A 13170-nucleotide genomic window follows, 5' to 3' on the forward strand; every position below is an offset into this window, starting at 1 on the left:
TTAATGATGTTGTCTTTTTATGATAGAGTTTGATATGATTTTTTTGTAACTACATTAAAAAATACTGTCACATGTTAAGGGAAGTATTTAAAGTGTGTTAAGCCGTAGACCAAACTGTCATGTCCAAGGGTTTGGTGTTTAAAGTGGGGTGTAATTTGGTTTTTTTTTTGAACCAACCAGGGTTAGAATAGATGCTGTTTAGATTTTACTTTTTGGAACTACTTAAATGTGTTTCCGTTTTTCAGTATAAATACTAAGCATCCAGGACTGTGGTTTTTAAAGAAAAATACAACATGCAACTATTGTTAAAAATATCCTTCAAAGGGAATTTTTTTAAACAGGCATCATGCTGGTGAAATTGAATACTTTTAACTTGATTTCTGTTCACTAAAATAAAGTGTCTAAATTAGAATGAATTTCTGATAACAGAAATTTCTGATAACATCAGAAGTGCAATAACATCAGAAATTAATTTTATAAGGAAATCATAAAATTTGCTTGTAACTGACAAAATGTGTAAATATTTTATAATCATAGAATCACAGACTGGTTTGGGTTGGAAGGAATCTTAAAGATCATCCAGTTGTAACCCCATTGCCATGGGCAGGGACAGCTTTCACTAGTCCAGGTTGCTTATACTACTTTATAAATACTGTTTTAAAGTATTTGGAATAGTTCCTTTTCATTCTTGCTATCCATATAGGTTGTAAATTGTAGATTGAAACACTCACTTTTGACTAATGTTGGTATTTTTCTTACATTTTTAATATACTCACTGACTTGGGTGAAATTTCACTCATGGAGTTTTCATGAAAACTGACTTGAAAACAAAGCAGAAAACTGAGTAAATTTTTAAGTGTCTTCTCAACCCTCTGTATTTAACAGCTAGATGTGATTCTTTTAAATCAGAAACGTGTTGGTTTGCTTTCTCAGAGCTATTGCCACGCAGCAAATTGTGAGATTCCCATTTAGCCACGGGGAGGTGATCTCGCACAAGCAAACGGCTGAAGCGCCTCAGTAAAGCCGCACTTGGTGGATTCTCTTTGCTTTAACGCAGGCCCGATGGTCATAACGTGGTCCTTCTTTCTTTTGTCTGATTTATCCTGTCACAGACCTGGAGAAAAAGGAGGAGGAAATAGAGCAGCTGAGAATGGATTGTGAACACTTCAGAGCCCGTCTGGAAACAGCCCAGGCAGATTGCATGAGAGAGAAGAAGGTAGATTTGCTGCCAGGATATTGATATCTGTGTGTTTGAGTTTTACTAACAAAAGCAGTACTGATAAAATTTTTATGTTCGTGTCACAAAATGAATCCTCTCTCAAAAACAATCTGGGATTTCTATCCATATAGTCAGGTGGTGAGGAAAAAACCTGTAAGGTCATAACTGCTTTCCCCCCACCCCCTTGGTATTTCTAGAGCAAAAGGATCAATACTGTAACTAGGCAAAATATGGTAAGATGCAGTACCAGAAAGAAGTCAATGTGTACAAACAGAGGTACCAACTGTCTCCCACTGCAGTACAGGATCCTGCATAGCTGCAGGGATCTCTCTCAGCTTCCATACTCTGGGAGAGTAGAGTTGTATGGAGTTGTGCTATGGGTTCTTGGCAGGGCTTGTCTTGGTATATATGAACAAAAAAACCAAGCATTTTGTTTATATTAACATGTTGAAGTAAAACACTGGGGTATTTTTGAGCATTGTGGTATAGCTGGAATCAAGAGGTCCTTCACAGAATCAGTTTTTTTGACTTTAACATTGCTATAACATATTTGCAAAGAGGGCAATAGAAGATAATTTAAGCAGTGCAATGTACAGAATGAAACCAGCATGGCTTGGTTTGCTGTGAGCTGTGTACCTTTGTCTAGTGTTAATAGTCTTTCTCAAAGCACCTATTGATCCAATTGCCATGTACAGCTGAGAATCAAAGAGCAATTTCAGGGCTTCTTTTGCTCTGTCAATATTGTATTTAGTGATTATGAGAGGGGAGATTCTTGACAATGAAGGAATAGCAAGACTGTGACTTCTCAGACTGTGAAACCATTTGGGTTCAAATGAGTCTCTGTGAGAATCAGTGGTGATTATCTGCTGCAAAAGTTCATTTCCTTGGAGCAATCTTCAGTAGTCAGCAGAAGCTCACATTGTTGGGATTGTACAGCTGGCATTTGCCAGCCTTGGGATTGCACAAAGACAGATGAACCTACAAAACTTACTTTGTTTTTTAAGAGGAATAATGAAGAGTTCAGAAATGCACTTTTAGTGCACATCTGCATAGAAAAGTCACTCTGGGATGAAGTTTGGTATGATGGAATAGTTGTCAATCTGGATGTTCCTTATTTCAAAATAAATATCTTCTGGGATAGCTGTTGCAGTTCAGCAGTAGGTACAGGGTTCATTTTGCTGTGCACTGAGGTCTTCAGTTGTGTAAGCACCCAGGATAAAATCCCTGTAAGACTGAATGTTGCTGCTTTAGATACTAATGAAGTGAGTCCCTCCCATTATTCTTGTTAATACTATGAGGTAAAGTGCAGGTGGTTTGCATTTATGATTTCTTGGGGATGAGTTTTACTTAAAGCATGGGTAGTTTACTAGGAGCAGTTATTTTGGTGTTTCTGCTCAAAGCTCTTCTCTTCATGTCTTTGCTGTTGTGCAGTGTGTGGCAGTTCTCTGAATGCGTTCTCTTAAATACCAGGAAGGTGTATATGAGTGGATTGTGCTCATGATGGTGTGAAGTCCTTTAGCTCTTCAGGGTACAACAAGATGGTGTGTGTATACGTGTGATTTTTGTTCCTGTTAATGACTTTTCTGGTATTCTTCATTTGGTTGCTGTTCTGCTCTAGGCATCCTTGTGTACAGTTTCTGAATTATCTTCTATATGTTTATCTTCTAAAGGAGAAGAAAATGATTCACTGAAACAAACATAAAATAAATGCATTTCTGGTTGAGCAGTGTCCTTTTCTGAGGCCATCATAAGTCAACATTTTGCATTCCAAACTCTCTGCACAGAGCTGTATCACTGTTTAGGGAATTGCTGTGCGTTCTGAACCTGAGCAAAACTTCAAGTGCACATGTTATTCTTGGCTAATGTCTCCTTTGTCTGTCTTTTTGCAGTTCCATACTTGGGCACTGGTGTGTTCTCGTGCCTTGACCTTTTCCTGAAGATGGTGGTGTTGCATAGCACAGGGATTGCTTGGTGATGTGAACTCTTAGGAGCGTTGTTTCCAGCCAGGTTATTTGCTTTTGCAGGCTCCATTTATTTTCCTGGCTCTTGAATGTACCATTTTGTTTTCCTTGCTTCATATCTTTGTTCTGGTGTTGCTTTTGATCTATTAAAAATTCTGGCATTTCTTCTGCTGGCTTTGCATGCTTGTTGGGGGATCTAGATTTGGTATTACTGGGTTTTATGTCTTACTCAGTATTAGCATCCAAATGCAAATAAAATGTATTGAAGATACATTTCCCTAAGACTAGGACAGTGTGGAAAAGACAGGGAGAATATAGGGATTAGCCAGGAAGATGCCTGAGGACATTTTGTGGATGCACATGGTGGCAGAAAAGCTGATAGGCCTGGCAGTGAGTCATGTAAAAGATGGAATTTGGCTAATTTGCTTAAAAAGGATCAAAGTATTAAGAAGTAAAGAGACTTTTCCTGGGAGACTCTGCCTATGGAATCAGCAGCCAGTGTCAGTCTTTTGCATATATAGGTGAGAGAGACTCACTGCAGAGAGTAAGAGCACACAGAAGTCTACTTGAGAAATGAGATTTGAACTTTACAAATCCCTACCTGCATGTTCCATCAGTGCAAATCAGGCTGGTAGGTGTGATCAGGAGGCTCAGCAGGCAGTTGGTGACAGAGCACAGGCAGCTCTGTACTGGTTGCTACCATATTGTGTAAATGTTCAGATGAGTTTCTATTTCTATTCTTTCCAAACCCTCGACATGAAGCATTGAGCTGAACCCCAAAAACGACAAGATACTTAAAGTCTTGATGACAGTACATGGTTGAAAGTATTGTTCTGTTTAGTTGCTTTCAAAACTGACATAGAAAAGATTCCTTCTCATTTCCCCATACACAAGCCAAACACACTGGGAAGGCTGAGCTGAGGAAGTTGTGTTCTGCAGTGAATTTGAAAATACTATGTCGGTAAAAAGGGCAAAAAATCCCAGATCCCTCTATTTTTTGACATTGTGCAATCTGTGATTCCCTCTCTTTTAATACATGAATTGGCATCATTTTTCTGGACTGGCCTTGGTCTTTTCCCTGCAGCACTGTCTAGTACCACCCTACCTGGAAGGTGCTTGGGAGCCCCCCCCACCCTGAGACACAGACTGCTGAATCCCTGCCTTGATCTCGCTGTCTGTGCTGGCTCTAAACCAAGAAGTGCAGCAGCTTCGCTACTCCGGTGGCAGCTGGTGGGAAGACAGTGAGACCTAGAATCCTGCCCAATTCCATGATACCCTTCCAGCCAGCTTCCCTTGTGATTGGAAGAAAGTACTGCCAAATGGATATTGTGCTTGAGTTTGGTTAGGGTTGATCTGTTCTCTCTTTATGCTTTGTGGCAAGAACCACTTAGCAGTTCACTTAAGTGATCACAGAATCATTGTGTCACAGAATAGTTTGGACTGGAAAGGATTTTGGGGTTGTCTTACCTCATTCCATCCCCACTGCTGTGGGCAGGGACAACTTCCACTAGATCAGGTTGTTCAGAACCCCATGCAACCTCATGGATGCACAATGGTGCCTCGACTTCCTTGCAATGGAAGGTCCTCCAAACTTCAAACCTTAGGTGTGTTTTTTGGGAACTCTGTCTTGCTTTGACACTGCTGCTCAGGACTATGCCAACAGTAAAGAGTTTGAAGACACCAGTATTTATCCTAGATATCCAGCAACTGTTCCATGTTGACTAGAGCAGAAGCCTGTTTTGAAAAACAAAACAACCCTCCCGTCCTGTAAGATGTTTCCTGTATCTTTTGTCAGGTGTCAGGAAAAGCTGGCCCCTGATGCTGAAATCTCCTCTCTCTTGAAGAGACAGGGATCTGTTTGCTCAGGGGGAGATGTCTCCTATCACGCTTCTCTAGGTGCCACTCCGTCTCGGTGGGTCACTTGGTTTGACCTTGTGGACAGTTTCTGGTTCCTGTCAGGCTGCACAGCTTAGAGACAGCTCAGGAGAGAAGGAACATGTCTGCAGCTGCTGTGGGTTACCCTCCATTTCAGAGGTGGCCATGATTGTGTTTCTTGTTCTGTCCCTTGTGGCAGACATGAAGTGCAACCAAAATTTCCTTACTCTGTTCCAGGAGAAACTGGACCTGCGGCAGCAGCTGAACGAGGCCAAGCAGCAGCTCCTGCAGCAGGCAGAGTATTGCACAGAGATGGGAGCAGCAGTGTGCACCTTGCTCTGGGGGGTGTCCAGCAACGAGGAGGCTGTGAAATCCATTCTAGGAGCAGTAAGTATGGCAGGTGAATACTGACCCCTGGTAATGCTCTTAGGCCTTTAAAACAAGGATCTTTAAAATAAGGACCTTGCTGTGGAACACACTTTAAGGATGTATTTCAGAAACTGTCTGGGCAGCAAGAATGTTTTCTGGTTTACATGTTCTTTGGGCACCATCCATTCTCATTTAAGAAGGGTTGGAGCTGTGAAGTGTTATGAATAAATGCAGTAATTCATGATTTTGTTATCAAATGAGGGTTATCTGTTTTCTACCACACGCAGCTAAATGGGAAGCAAGGCTACAGTTAGCACGATGTAAGTATCTTCACAAGCTAACAGAAGGAGACAATAGTTCCTGGGCACATGCAGGAGTTTCCATGGCTGTAGGGAGCTTGGAGGACCTATTTCCATTGAGAAAAGACAGATCCATTGGTTCTCAACTTCTATAAATCCTTCTGCTGCCTTAATATGTGAATGACTCTTGGAATTTTAGACCCTTACTGCTCATGGATTTTATTAAATCATCAGTGTTAAACATGGGCAAGTAGACTATTTGAAAAAAAAAAACCAACAAAAACAAACCACAAAACCAAAACAACAACAGTAATGACAATAGTAATACTGCAACTATCCCAGTTTCACTGCCAAGTGCAGCTGATGGAATTAGGAGGGATTAGGGGACCAAGCCTGATAAAAATATGATTTTCATTCTTGACACAGCCAACATGAGAAGGAATTGCTGTATTTAATCTGAGTGAACTGACGCCACAGTTTCTTTTGGCTTGATTTTTCAGCAGCATGATGAACAACTGAGTGAATATGATTAGTTCATTATAGTAAGTGGTAAACCAATATGTTTGTAAGAGTTGTTCTAGTTGGGTGCTCCAAAATACAATTACAACTTTATATTGGATATCAGAAAGCTGTACAATGATGCCTTTTTAATGATAACTTCTGATGATTCCAAATCCAAGCAGCAGCAGTCACTAGGAAAAAAAAAATCTGTAAAACACTGTATAAAGCAGTTGAAATTTAAAGAACAAGCTGGTTGTTAAAAGCAGTCTTAAGTATTAAAATTCAGTTGAATTAGTTAAAAACAGAACTGCTGCCTGAAGATTTGTATAAAGGTAAAAAACCCAACTGTAAAGATGCAGTACTTTGGGGGTTAGGTTTGTTTGAAATGCAAAATACTTCTCCTACAGTCATTTCCAGCAATCATTAAAGCCTGTCGAACTGCTGTACTTCTGGTGAAGATCATAGCAACATTTGGGGGCATCATTTTCTTGTGATGGTGCACATAACACTGTAAGAAATGTGCCTGGGCTTGCAACAAGACTCCTAGGAAAAACATAAATGGATTGTGTGGCATTGTGTCAACCACAGATTGCAACTGGCAGTGAGTCAGGTCATTAAAAGATGATGGAGATTTGTCATACAACGTATTTGGTTTGGGTTATTTTGGGACAAGTTGTACAGCTTGTAGCTTCTTCCCTCCTCCCCTGAGAAGGTGCTGTGAGCTACGCAAATGTATGAGAGCATCGAGGGTGCTTTGAAACTGTTGCTGATATTTACGCACGTGGGGAAGGTGGCATCAATTCATAATCGTGTCATGCCTCAGGGAACAATGCCCAAGCTTTTTTCAGTCTTTGAAGCAACACAGAAGTGGGTCTTTCTTACAGTCCTGTAATGCAAGTGGACTGAAATGACGTTAGTGACCAATATATGTTTTGTGTCTGTACGGATTGGGAAGATCAGAACTTAAGCAGCAGATTTGAAATGTGACACAAGTAGTTCTCAAGGCAGTGGGGGAGAGATGCCTGCTGGTTTTGCCCACGTGTTCCTAGAGAGAATTTGAAGAAACACCCAGAGGAGCATCATGATAGAGTTTTCAAGATTTCCTACCTGCATGTACCAAAAAAAGAAGTAAATTAATTCCCGTGAGATTGTTTTGGATGTCTTTCAAAAAGCTTCAGCCAGATATGACAGGCTTCTCACATGGAAATACAACCTGAAGGTTTGATTTCAGAGCAGCATCAAGGCTTGCTTCAGCTTGAGAAATTTTGGATCCTACAAGGTGTTTTGCTACTTCAGTTGTCTGATATGGTGACAAACAACTTTATGTTTTGTGGCAGCAATTTTTCATGTTACCTGGAGTTTTCACACAGGAGTTCCACAGACAGCAGAGGGTTCATTGCACCATCTGAGCTCAAGCACCTTAATGGCTGCTTTCAGAACTGTCGTTATCTCAACATATGTGGGTGAGACATTCTTCAGTCCTACGAAAATGCCATCAATTAATAAGGGACTGTGCAGAGTGCGTAATGTTTGCTATTTATAAACCTGCTAGGTCTCTGCTGCAGCTCTTCAGACATCAGCACTAGTTAAGTAGCGGCTGTCTGGAAAGAAGGATCAGCAGAGAGGACACCAGTGAAACCTCAAGAGGCTGGCAGATAGGTTTCTTGTTTTCTGTGCAACATGCTGACTACTCAGGGTGCTTAGTACCCTTATGTTCCCACGAGAATATGTATTTTCATAATAGCTTGTAGGGCTCTTCATTTTCACTCACACCCTCTTGCTTCTTGAGCTATAGTTGCTGCTTGTTAAAATTGCCATCCTTGAGGAGTGGTGTCCATATAAAAACTACATCCAGCACATGCAGAATTGCACTTGTTTTCCTCCTCTTTCTCCATGATCCCTTCATTCCTCTGATTTTGGGGCCACAGTGTCATTTGTGAAGATACTGTGTTGACTGAGCCTGTTTTTGTCCCCTCTTGCAGAATTCACCCTGCAGGAACTATACATCTTTAATGTGTGAATGTGCAGCAGTGGAGGAATAAATAAATGTTACCACTAGCTTTGTACATACTGTGAAAGCAGTAATTTTGCAAAAATATTAACATTTTCAGTCACTTTACAAAATGAATAAAAGTTCAGGCATTTCTTGAACTCTCCCATTGGGTCACTACTGGGAATAACTACAAGTTTCAGCTGCTTCATGGAACAACCTATTAAAGTTATTATGGAAAAATTATCAAAGACACTGGGAAACCCAGCATTATGGGTTCTCTGCCACACTGGTTTGGTTATGGAAGCTTCATCCTCTGTGTGAAAGAGAGTTCCAGCAATGTTTTACTAGTCAGAATTACCAATGAGCAGAAGCAGGTCTCTCCATCCTTCTTTGTGGACTCTGCACCTCTGGCCAGGCTCTTTGACCTGCCCTGAGCTTTGTACCAGGTGGAGCTCCCTCAGCTGAGATACCTCCAAACGGAGCAGGATTGCAGCTGAGGGGACAAGGCTGTCCCATAATTACAGCCTGTGCTCCTGTTCGTGTGTTCTGCTGTGATCATTATTCTTTCTCATGTGACATGGCTGACTTAAATTCAACCTGTGACCCAGGAGAGACCTCCATCTCCTTTTCAAAAGAACTTCTGCATAGCCTGTTACTCTCCATCCTGTATTGAGCAATAATGAGTCCTGTTAGGATCCATTTGAATTCTGCTTTTTTTTCTGGATACTTCATTGTTTTCTTAGGAATTTCATGTTAAGTCTCCAGTCTTCAGCTGATTTTGACAAAAGCTACTGTAGTAGGCCAGATAAATGTGAAACACCTGGTGCAGCTACTGCAAAACAAGGAGACAATATTCTCACTTTTGAAAATAAGCTTTAATTCTGCTGGTTGATAGATATTATTGTGTGCTTAGGAGGTAGATATGCAATGGTTCAGTTTTATGAATAAATGTAGCATTGAGTAGTTTCCTGTTTTCTTCTGAGGTAATGGGGGATCAAACATCACTCAGTGAATACCTGGTATTTTCTGTTATTTATTTGAAGTAACTGAGTGTTTTAATAGTTTGGAAGATTGTCTAATTTTACTGGAGCATGTAATAATTATAGTTGCTGTAGTGTGTGTAATCTTTCTTCTCCTCTTGCAGAGTAAAGCAGTAAAGTTTTTCACAATCACTGCCCAGACCATGGAGAGCTTTGTGAAGTCATTAAGTGAAGACATGAAACAGCAGGATTTGGATTCTGAGGAAAATCAGTTTGTATTAGCTTTGGCAGGGATTGTAACAAGTAAGTTAATGTTGTGTCTCAGAATAGCATTCCACATGTACTGGGAATGTATATTGCCTCATAGAAGCTGCAGTAAATACAGCTTTTCAAAGTTAAGTAGTCAATGTTGATATCTTGGGTGACTTTCTGGTTTTCTAAAGTTCTGGCAAATTTTGTTACTAACACTTCTGCTACAGGCACTTCTGTGCTCCCCGTGACATTAAGGATTAGACAGGTAAGAGCCATTGAGTTCTGAAATTCCCTATTGCATCCTTCAGTCTGGAATGAAACAAGGACCATTGTACTGGTCCTGTATGCTCACATTAGTCTGTACACATCAATTGACTTCGTGAATCACCAGTGATGCCAACATGTGCAAGATTAGGAATTGCACATGCTGCAAGTAGATCAGCCCCAGCTTAAGGCATGGACTAAGGATTTTAAAACTGCTTAAAAATATGGTTACTGTCAAATACACCACACTTTCACTGTATAAGAGAAGTAGAAGGTAATAAACCTGACTTCCATACTAAGTATTTTTTTTTAGGGCCAGAAAATAAGTAAAAAGTCACATATCTGCTGTAGAATGATTGCCCTTGGCTTGGGAGGCTGTGAGGCATAGGGTTGATACATCATCTGCATTTCTGTGCAACTGTAACTGTCAAAATTACACTAAAGACATAACGCAAGAGAGATGAAACAATGGATATTTATACAAATAAGTGAATCTTGAATGAACAGCTTTTCTTAAAATGGGGTTTTTAGCTGTTGGTGTGTCATCAAAGAGTGTAATAAAATCAATATGTGATGCATTATGCCACTGTTACTGTGGGGCAGGTTTAAGGGAAAATAATAAAGGAAAGCCTGCTCTGGAGTAGTAGCCTTTGGAAATAATTTCGTCTTTTGGTTTGTGCTTGAATAATGCCACACTTGCAGACAGGTAGGAAAAGAGAATTTGAGTAGATGTTGACAAGAATTTTGGTTGTGTAGTGTGCCAGGTGTATTGAATTGAGGGGTTGTAAAACTCTGGAATCCTGTTTCTTTAAAGTGGAACCTATAATGATCAGCCTTGTTTCAATCACACATTACCTGTGGATGAATGCAGCCTTTTGTTTCATAATTTACTGTGTTTCTATTGGGACACTGGGCATTCTGAATAAATTCTTTGGTTACCAAAGCAGAAGTATGAAGGAGCTTGACCAGTGTTTGCTGTTCAGTATTTGCTATGTAGGTGAATGTAGTCTGAAGTTTACATAAATGCCACAGTTCATCCTTTACAGCTGACATATCTTTTTAGTGGTCCTGATAATTAGCAAAAACTTTTGTTTGAAACATGATTTTTGGTGATGTTTTGTGCTCTCCCACAGACGTGGCTGCGCTGGCGTGTGGCCGTGAATTCCTGGTCAGTTCCAGTCGGGAATTACTGGACACAATGATGCATCTACTGGGAGACATGAAGCCAGGACTCTGTAACAAATTTAAAGTGTATGTTGACTTTTTTTCCCCTTTCAAATGAAATTCATTATCTTGCAGTGCAGCTCAAGTGATGACAGTAGTTTTCCCACTCTGCCATTATTCCCTTCCTGGAGAGAAAGTTGTTTTCTCAGTAGCATTCCTTGCAGCTTTATCCAGGTTTTGTGTCTCTTTGGAAGTCTCTTAAGCATTGTAATATTGTAAAGGTGAGCAGGGGTGCTCTCATCTACCTTGGGAGGGGGTCGTGAGTTGAGTGAGAAATAAGGAAGGTGTGAGGTCAAGTTTTGCAACAGAGAGGATGTGGGAAATGTGGACTCATATTTATTCCCTTCCAGTATGAAATGTAAAATGTCACATGTCCTTAGTGAAGAAAGTGAGTTCTGGAGCAAAAATGAAATAATTTTTGATTTCAACTCAAAAAGACTCACCACACACTTCAGTCTGTAAGAGGCAATGCCTGTAAAGTGACCTTGCAAAACAGCTTTAAAGGCAAGGCCCTGTTGCACAGTTCAGATACTGCAGAACTGCTTTTCAGCTGATGGAGAGATTAAATAAACAACTGTCTTTGCCTTTTCCTCCAAGACCTTGTAAGCTGAGGATGTATGGCCTTGACTGAACGAATTACTGTGGCTTAACGAATGGCTCATCTGCTGAACTGTGGGCGCTGGTCCTGTACACCTGGTTCACTTGTTCATGAGGATGGTTTGAGCCACTGTCGTGGTTTTTTCCTAAATACACAAGCAATTCATACCCCAGGGCAGCTGTCACAGCTCAGCTGACAAACAGCAGCCCTGTCAGCCACGGTAACTTGATCACGTCCAGGCACACATTTAGGCAGGTTGGATGTGATAGTCTTGAAATCAGGCTCGGTCTTCACTTGGGAGAGGTTTTATCTTGCCTAACCCCAGCTGTCAAAGAGGGGGATGTCAAGCATTTGCTGACTGACTGGGCTCCTTCCCACAGTCACTGGGAGGAGATGGTGCTGTCAGGTGATTGCTCATGTGAGGGGGAGTAAGTTGCCCTCTGAAGGTGTTTGCCTTTCCCTGTTGGGTGATGAGGGGAAAGCTGAACAACCTGTGCTGTAGATAGTGGCTTGATGATTTGAGATCAGTTATTTACTCCTGAGTGTTGGGCTTGAAGGTCAACAGAAGGGATTTTTTTGATAACATCCCAACTGAAAGAATTCTATGAGAATCTCAGTTTAAGAAAGGAAATTTGTGACTTCATGTGTATAAAAAAACCAAACCAACCAACCAACCAAAGCCAAAAAACAACCCTTAAAAGAGGATCCATACTGTTTCAGAATCGGTAAATAGGAAAAAAAAAAGAGGACTTTGAGAGGAGGTAGGAAGATACTCCTGCACACACACACTGAATTTCAAGTGGATATTTCAATGTATCTATGGGTCCAGAATTTCATATTGTATTAATGTAATTTGATTTGAGGGCCTTTCTTTTGAATTGATATTTTGGGTTGCTTGTATTTATGCTTCAAAATCTGCCTGCTTTGCAGAGGAATTGCCCGTGGTGATGTAAACGTGGCTGCCATGCAGCACTGCTGGTAAAATATACATAGAACAATCCCATGAGGTGGCAAGGAGTTCAACAGGTGTGAACTTCCTGGGCTAACAAATGGAGGGAAGCTTGGAAAAGAGGTTGCTCAATGTAGTTGATAAGTGAGAAGTATTAAGCATGTGTTACAATAGCTTGAATGCAGTGCTGTGATGGTATTTTCTGATATCCCAAAGAATCAACTTTTTTTTTCCTTACTCTGGCACTTGCCATTGGATAACAAAAATTGCTGTATTCTGACATTAGAGCAAATGCCAGAAAGGACATTTCTTCATGGCCTTGTCATAGAACGGGAGAGCCTAATTTGCTCAAATGTTTTAGTGCAAAATGATTCCTTGTGTTTGTCTTTCATGTCCATAATAAAAAAAAAAAATCCTTTTTTTTAATGAGCTCTGTATTTGTATTGTCATTGCTCAGTTCTAAAAACCTGTTACTAACTAACACTAGATTTTATTCTTGTCCTTTTGGGAGTTTTACAGTCTCCCAGCCCAGCAAAGAAGGGTCTGGGGGCTTGGTTGATTTGTTTTTAAGTTGTTCTTTGCATGTAAGGTTTTTTAGCTGCTGGTTAACCTTAATCAGCATTTTCATAAGCAGATGTGTCAAAAGAACTCCCTTTTCTCCACCCATAGGGAACATAAGCCAGGAC

Source organism: Coloeus monedula, assembly GCF_965178545.1.
Source record: "Coloeus monedula genome assembly, chromosome: 3".
In the NCBI taxonomy this organism is placed as follows: domain Eukaryota; kingdom Metazoa; phylum Chordata; class Aves; order Passeriformes; family Corvidae; genus Coloeus; species Coloeus monedula.